Here is an 8,652-nt window from a genome sequence, read left to right on the forward strand (position 1 = left end):
TTTGCATGTGATACAGGAGATTAGGGGGATTGAGTGTGACACACTAATTTTCAGTAGGTAATGCTGCAGGGCTGATTCTGAAAACTGATTCAAATACAACAAAATATGGAAACTCGATTTTTTTGGAAAGTCATTCCAAGCTATTTTAGTCAGTCCAGCTCACACATTCAAGGGACTGTGCCTTTCACAGTGCTGGGCTCTTTCACTTTGTAATTATTTGGGGCGTTTTTCTGGAGAACAATCAGCTCAGTGGATGGTATAGTCATCACCGATCATTACGATACAGAGCTGAGGTAGTTTCCTTCACATTTAGGATACTGACCCATCTTAAGGAGGGACAATTATCTCACATGGTGCCAGCCATCTATCAGGGTCCAGCTGCCTGTGATTCACCACTCCAGGGCGCTTCTTAACGTACCTGGCCAGAGGAGGCCAGCGGAGCTGTGCCTCACTGCCCTGCACGGACTAGAAAGGGGCTTTATGAGCTTAAGGGACATTAATCTCACCCCAGGTGTTTTTATTTATCTAATTCCCTGGAAGAAGCCAGTATCCTGGTTCTGTGGGAGACCACTAAAGGTTTTTCTGCACAGGGGGCCCAGGGGAGTTAACCTGAATTAACTTTTAAAGGGGACAAATTCAACTGTATTAATCTCTGTGTAGAGACACAGGGTCAGAATTACTATGACAGTAATTTGATTTGGTTTGCTTAAGTTTGGAAGTTAAATAAATGAAAGAGAAATGAGGGACACTTCAGTGCCCTGGAGGAGGTCACCCAGGAGTTCAGCGAGGTCTGTCTGATCCGTTTGAACACCCCGGGGGCAGCGCAGGCTGCAAAATACTGTGAGCTGAAATTGGAATTTTCTATTGGAAATCCACAGCGGGATCCTGCTGTCCTCTGACAGTGGGATTTGGTTTGGTATCAATTGACACTAATAACACAAGAACAACACATGAATATTTTTTTCAAAACAGCTACTTGATGATTAAACATGGAAAACGTTGTGTGTTTCTATAGGGGGGGGGAAAAAGGCAGAAGCAGTCTGTCTGAACGCACCTCCAGCGATGCAATGCTGATTGCGGAGAGCTCTCTGGCTGAGGGATTACGTGAGCCCAGGCATTTTCCTGCTTCCCGGGGAGGTGACTTCTAGAAAACGCTGTGACTCAAGTGTTTACCCACTAATATTTCCTGAACCCCTGACGGAGTGAGTTGATTAGAGAGTTTAGATGAGATTAGCCAAAAGGTGTGGCTAGCTTTCATTATACGGTTATCATTATTAGTTTGAACAGTGCCATTACGCTTGCAAGCGAGAGTTTGAGTAACGTGTAGTGCGCTGAAATGCCGAGGAGAAGCACGGTCTGGGTAAAGCACATTGCTCGACAGAATTGGGAAAACAGGCAATGAGGAAAAGGGCTCCACCCAGGCAGATGCAAAGCTGGCAGATGTTCTCATACACCTCAGAACAAATGGTTTATTGTGAAAATTCACTTGGGGATTTCATTACAAGGACGTTTTGTTTATGTCATGTCTAAGAGTCCCTTTTGTGAATGAAGCATCCATCATTTCTTCATTTTGTGACAAAAAGTATTATGCCACTCTATACACCTAGTTTAAATATTCTGTGCAGTATAATATTCTGTACAGTCCTCCCAAAAGAAGCCAGTAGAAACTGGCAGGGGACAGAGGAGAGTGACTGAGGTGACCAAGGGCATGGAGTAGCTTCCAGACAAGTTACAGCTACAAAAATTAGGACACTGATACTTGGAAAAGACAAATGGATGGGATACATTACAGCCTCTAAAATCATTAGTGGAATGGCAAAGATAAGCAGGAAACACTTGTTCAGTTTCTCACTGTAGAAGCTTTTTGTATAAGATGCATAACTACAGTGTTGAACAGATGAAGCAGTTCAGCTGTTGCTACTTAGCGCAGGACCATGTAATGTTGATATACCAGCACAAATTCGGAGTAAAACTACTCTGTTCAGAGCACAGAGGACAAGGTCTCAAATACAGTAGGTTTTTAAAGCAAAGGTTTTTTAAATTCACAATTAATAAATCATCATTTTTGCCTTCTCTAGCATTTCAGACTTCTTGGAGAAAGTTGCTGGGTTTTCATGAATAAATTCAGTCCTGAAAAGATGGTTATTGATGTAAAAGGATTGGAACAGACACAGTTACTATAAAACCATTTTCCATGCACTGAAATGGAAGAAGAGTTCTCATGTAAATTAACTACAACCTGCCATAAAAGTTTGATGGCCCCTTTCTCTCTGCTTTCTGACAGAAACCCCCGAGGCACACAGATGACACCTTATGCTGCCTAACTGAAGCTGGCGTGGAGTCTGGAGCGTACCGGCGAGGCTGCAGCCCATCTCTGCCCTGCCACAGCCTGGGCAAAGCGTAAGCTTGGGCCACCCTTTCCAGGAAAACTTGTGTTAGAAGTTGTTCAGGCATGAGGTCTCCTGGAGGTCCAAGCCTTCCAGAGAAGGGGAGGTAAGGAGCAGCCCTGCCTCTTTTCTCTGAATTGGTTAGCAGAGATAGCAGCAGTTATGGCAAGAGGAGTATCTGCTGGGAAATGATGGCAGGGCACACTCCTGAGAAACCCTGCTAAGGGGGCTAAGCCCCCCAAGGGTTGGATTTTCTTGGTCTGTAGCAGCTGAATTGGGAGGGAAGAGAAGGAAGAGCAAAGCACTTCACCCCAGCACCTCTGGCAACCACAGCTCCCCAGCGTGACTTGCTCCACAGCTTGCCTAAACCTGATGCCTAAATCTTGCCTAAACCAAACATTATTTGTTTTGACACTGTCTTTTAGTGCAATTGGTTGGCCTGGAGTTCTTCCGCTGGAAGAGGCAGTGAACATGATGTCCACCCCCTCCCAGGCCACTCTGGGTTTTATAGACCTCTACCATGCCCTCCCTCATCTCTTTTTCTCTTCAAAAAGTCACAAAACTCTGTTGTCCTCAGCTGTTTCCTATCCTTTGGATTATCAAAGCCGTTCTTTCTGAACCATCCCTGCTCCCCAATAGCCTTTTTGAGGGGGGAAACTTCAGCTTCCACCACCACAAGGGTTTTAGGAAGGGCCACCCCCCTTCATTAGCACCAGCATAGCCTGACCACAAGGGAAGACATCCCCATTTCCAAATGCACAGCGAAGAGAGAACCAGGCATCTATCACACAACTGCAGGATGTGAGTCACAGCTGATGTGGAAGACAACCATGGTCAGAGAGACCACCACAGTCCTGTCCTCCTCTATGGCCCCACTCTCCAGCACCCACAGCAGCATCTGTCCCAAGCCCTACAGCAGCCACGTGGCCACCAGGATGCTTGGTTCCTCCATCCACAGGCAGCTACGTGTCAGAGCAAGTGATGTACCTGCGTACCCTGTGGCACCTTACCCATCATGAAGCCCCCTTGTCCACCGCAGGAAACTGAGCACCACATTCCAGCACAAGTTATGGCAGGGCCAAGGAGAAGGGCTGTACCACTGTGAAACCTATGGGCTGGAGCACGTGAGACTGCTCAGCAAAGTCTGCTCCCAGTGACTGCAGCGGGACCGTGGGTGCTCAGCACCTGGCAGGCCTAGATGCTGAGCACCCAGGGGCATGGGGGCTATGTAGTCATGATGCTACTTTGGGCACATTTCTGACTCCCTGACATGACAGCCTTAAATGCTCTGTTTCCCCCCTGCCCCCCCCCCCAACTTGCTGTGCTTAAGCACCAGGAAACAAACATGGCAAAAGTCTGTTATCTCTGTAGCCCGTGCTGTAATTCCTACAACACCGGTACCTTCTCTCACGCAAACCCACCTACTACATGACTGCCTTACAGCAGGAGTATTTGTAATTCTGCTGAAAGCACACACAGTACTAGTCTCCAGAATACTGTCATTTTTGCAGGCACAGAGGCTCTCTTTCATTTTACTTCACTTATCAGCTTACCTCCATCTTAAAACAATCCATTTCCCCTCTCACCCACAAACCTAACAAAAAAGGTGCAAAATGAAGACAGCCACACACAGGTCAACTTTAACATAAAAAGAGGAACTTGATTCTGCTGCCAGATTTCCTATTTTTCTTCTGCTGTTTTCTCTCCTCTTCCCTCTGAGAAGGGAGTTGTGTTGCAAGTCACACAATTTGCTGGGTCGTGATCCACCTAATGTAGATGACAGAGGTGAGATTCATCTCTCCTAACTCCAGATGTCTGCAGAGTAAATGTTCACATGTGAATTACTCACCTGGAGCCTCTTGGTCAATGGAAGTAAAGAAGAATTTTGAGAGCTTGGCTGACCTAACACACTTCCAGAGAGCTCATGCACGCGTGGACATCTACCAGAGGAACCCCCAAGATCTTCCAGCAGGCTCAAGTTTAACATTTGCAGCCACGGCCCAGGAAAGAGGGTAGAATAAGAGACCCCATAGTGCTTCCCAGTCTTGTGTAGTAAGATTACACTTACTGGCATAACAAAAAGACATATCTAATAACTAACACCATGAAGGGAGTAGCTCCTGTTCACATACTGCCGTCAAGCTCAAGACACCAGATCGCCCTAGTCTTGCTACAAATGCAGTCTCCCCGTACTGTATTAGCTGACACCACCCAAGAGCTCTGCAATGTTTGATTTTGGCATCAAGTAGAAAGGACATCATGCAAATATGCACCAGACTGCCCTGCCCTGCAGTGTGATCACTGACACCTTATCCGTCTGCTCCACAGACAAAGTTCAACCACATCCTTCACGTAGTTTTACTTAATAAAATCAAATGTAGCCTACAAAGGCTTGTACCTGGATACCCTACTGCTGTTACATGAGCACTTCCCAATGGTTTGAAGGTATCATACAAAGATGTCTCTGCTTCACATGCATCCCTTTCTCACTTTTACTTACAGCACGGAGAGACTGGAATTTACATGGCCGTATTTCTCCCATGTGAATCAAATAAATTTCTTCTCCTCATTTGCATTCTTACAGCTTCCCATGCAGCTCAGACATAGATGTTTTGGCTTCCCTCTGTGATAAAATTCTGCACAAACCATTCAAACAGTTGCGTCTGCACAACTGTAGTTAAAAACATGATAAAGTCAGTTTGCTTTCTTCTTCAGCTGTGTTGCATTAGAAAAGCGAAAGAAAATTTTTTTAGCAACTGCACTTCTTGATATCCCGTATAGATATGCTCTGTTGGTTTATTCAATCCACAAGTTTATTCATTTAAATTGAATCTGAAATCCTGTGGGCGACATTTTTATGCTCATATGTCAGCAGATGCCTATTTTGCTTTTTTTACTTCAACAGAAACAAGTTTATACAGAATTTTCTCAGCAATGTCCGTAATACAAATCCCACCTCTAGGCAAGCTTCCAAGCCTCAGCTGCTTGGTCATATGCATGAGGGAGTGTTTTGTGCTTTAAAACCTTACACAGCATTGCCCACAGTCATCTTTCATTCTCCTTTCCAAAATTCATCTTATTACCCTCCTCGGTTGCCCCTGAACCTTCTTTTCTACAAACAAGTTGCTTTAACATTGCCCATGGAGTTATTTGTATACCTTCTCCCCATTTCCATGACCAGGTAGTTACTGCATCTATAACACCACGTGCTTCTTCATTTGTTTAGACCTTATTCCATAGTATAGGCTTGATAGGGCAAAGACAGCTATGCCTTTGAAATGCTTTTGATTTTGGTGTGAGTCAGACTGAGCCCCTGATTATACCCCATGTCTTTTCTCCTTTTTCCTAATTTCTGCATTAAACAGACTTAATTTCTTCTATAAGCACTCATGAAACAATCACTTCTCCTTGTTAAGTTAAATTGCCATTAATTCTGATTTTCCCAGCCTCATCTTTGTTTCTCTGTGTGTGTAGTTATGGAGAATACATAGCGTCAGTGCCTTGCACAGCTCCCCCATTACTGTTCCAGCCTCAGCTTTGTGAGCATTGCTTGGAGTATGCATTTTTATCAATTTATGGACACCTGCCCACAAATTTCCATAATAGACACGGGGATTCTAAGCACATCGACTGCTAATGGATTTGGAATTGCTCCATGTATTTTATCTGCACCGCTTCGCCTTCATAATACCTGTGGGATAATTTGTAAAGCAGTTGTTATATTATCTCCTTATTTAATTTTCTTCTGTGATGTTTCAAACCAGAATGAGACCAGAATGGTGATGTCTTCATATGGCTCTGCTTCAAAGCTGCACGCAGGTCTTAAACAGGAGATTACAGCAGTAATAGGTAGCAGTCTCTCTTCCCGATGCCCTAACATCATTGCAGACCAGCTCCAGAAACCAAAATGTAACAGAAGGCCAGATGCAGACAGCCTCTTCAGCCTCCAGCATAGGTACTACTGTCCCTAAAATGCCCAGTCCCCCAAACACTGTAATTCAGAGCCCCTAAAATAACTCCCAATAGAGTTGATAAAGACTTCTCAGGTGTGGTCCCACTTACAATATGAGGTGCCACTCTCCCCCTCGTTTGATTTTCTAGGGAGGCAAAGGCTTCTCCTGTGAACTGCTCTCTGCTCCGTACACTGACTGTGCAGCTGACCTGGGCTAGAAAACACTGACGCTGTCTCTGAATTGGCAACTTTTGATTCTGCTGATTCAGGATTGGATTTGTAACCAAACAAGCTTTCCAAATGATTATGCTAACTTGGGCATGGCAAGCATCTTCACAAATAACCACACTGGCACATCTGATAACTTGGCCCTGATTTTAGGCATCCCAGATGGTGTTCAGCTCTCATTAGTTCTTGCAAACTACTCAGTCAGTACTATCTCAATTCAGTTAAAGAAAATTATGGACAAATGTTACATTTTCTGCTACCAAAGCAGCAAGTTGGAAGGGGGTTTTCCTAGTGAGTAGGGCACAAGGTCATTACTTTGACAGGATCAATGCTAGAAATTTTTCACAAGTATTTCCGTGACCAGGTTTATCTTGATTTTACCATGATTTTATCATTAGAGGTTTTGCAAGATATCATAGCCTCCTTTTGTGTGTTTTGTTTTAAATAGCCTGAGCTGTAGGAACAACATCACCTGAGAACCTTAGCCTTCTCTTAAATACTCCCTTCCATTTCTAGCATGATTTGGCTGCAGAGAAAAACCCATCCACATGTGCAGCAAAACCACCTACAGGCTGAGAAATCAAGAAATAACTCAGAGTCTTACCTTTTGGGGCACTCCACCCCTGGGTGTTTTGCAGTTTTTAATGGTCCCACGTGTGCAAATCAGTCCTAAGAGGTCAGAGAATTTGACACAATTATTGCAAATTATTCAGGCATAGCATGGGGAAGGGGAAGGAGATATAATGCAAACTCCCATCTACAGTTCTGCCAACAGCACTCAGTTTTTCCCCTTGCAATGGCAATTTTTCAGTTCTTAGCTTCCTTTTGATTGTCAGCCCATTGAGATCGTTATGTGGTCCAGCTTCTATAGCATGTATCAAATGGTAGGCCAGGTACAAATATAAAATTGAGTTATAACATGGAGTTTCTGCCAAGCAGGCTGGTGTGTCAACACCCCTGTACACTGTGTGTTCAGACCAGGTTGAGTCAATATCAAACACGCAGCTAAATTTCAGGAAGTATCTTGTTATTTCAGTGCTGCAGCCATGAGAATTTTCCTTGTGCTTTTGGCAAATGTGTCTTTACACAGTCATGATTTCAGGTGCAGCTTCAGATGGGAATATGCAAAGTCAGGACTGTGGTTTCTCTGGCTCCGTGGACTCACTTCCCTTATCAAGGCACAGAGGAGACGGCAAGGCTGGCAAACATCACCCAGCAGAGTCACGAAATCATAGAATCAATGTCCTGAGTCGGAAGGGACCCACAAGGATCATCGAGTCCAACTCCTGTCCCTGCATAGGACAACCCCAAAACTCACACCATATGTCTGAGGGTGTTGTCCAAATGCTTCTTAAATGTCAGGCTTGGCGCCATGACTGCCTCCTGGGGGAGCCCCTTCCAGTGCTCCACCACCCTCTGGGTGAAGAACCTTTTCCTAATGTCCAACCTAAACCTCCCCTGGCATACCTTCCTGCCGTTCCCTCGGGTCCTATCACTGGTCGCCAGGGAGAAGAGATCAGCGCCTGCCCCTCATCCTTCCCCCGTGAGGAAGCTGTAGACTGCGATGAGGTCTCCCCTCAGTCTCCTCTTCTCCAGGCTGAACAGACCAAGTGACTTCAGCCCCTCCTCGTACAGCTTCCCCTCTAAACCCCTCACCATCTTTGGGGCTCTCCTCTGGACACTCTCTAGTAGCTTCATATCCTTTTTGGACTGTGGTGCCCAGAACTGCGCACAGTACTTGAGATGAGGCCGCACCAGTGCAGAGTAGAGCGGGACCATCACCTCCTTCGACCGGCTGGCAACGCAGTGCTTGATGCACCCCAGGACATGGTTGGCCTCTTGGCTGCCAGGGCACACTGTTGGTTCATGTTCAACTTGCCATCGGCCAGAACCCCCAGATCCCTCTCCATGGGGCTGCTCTCCAGCCTCTCGTTCCCCAGTCTGTATGTACATGTACTGTGTATCCACAGTCGTCTTTGTGGATCTCACCAGCCTTGCCCCAGTAGGCACCTCCTGGGCCCATGTTTGCACTTCACACCTTTTTCCCCAGTAACTCAAATCTCTTCCTCAGAATCATGCTGCTGT

General features: G+C 45.6%; 1 protein-coding gene across 1 annotated transcript in view; it reads right to left on the reverse strand.

The window, feature by feature from the left end:
* Nucleotides 1–7,228, reverse strand: part of FER1L6 (fer-1 like family member 6) — a 103,335-nt gene extending 96,107 nt beyond the window's left edge. Inside the window, exon 1 of the mRNA XM_009471068.2 lies at nucleotides 7,172–7,228. The gene's annotated coding sequence lies outside the window, so the exon portion shown is untranslated. The remainder of the gene's footprint in view (nucleotides 1–7,171) is intronic.
* Nucleotides 7,229–8,652: the final 1,424 nt, after the last annotated feature.

The sequence above is a fragment of the Nipponia nippon genome, unplaced genomic scaffold, assembly GCF_047370975.1.
Source record: "Nipponia nippon isolate SJK-2023a ecotype South Korea unplaced genomic scaffold, ASM4737097v1 scaffold_1, whole genome shotgun sequence".
NCBI lineage: Eukaryota > Metazoa > Chordata > Aves > Pelecaniformes > Threskiornithidae > Nipponia > Nipponia nippon.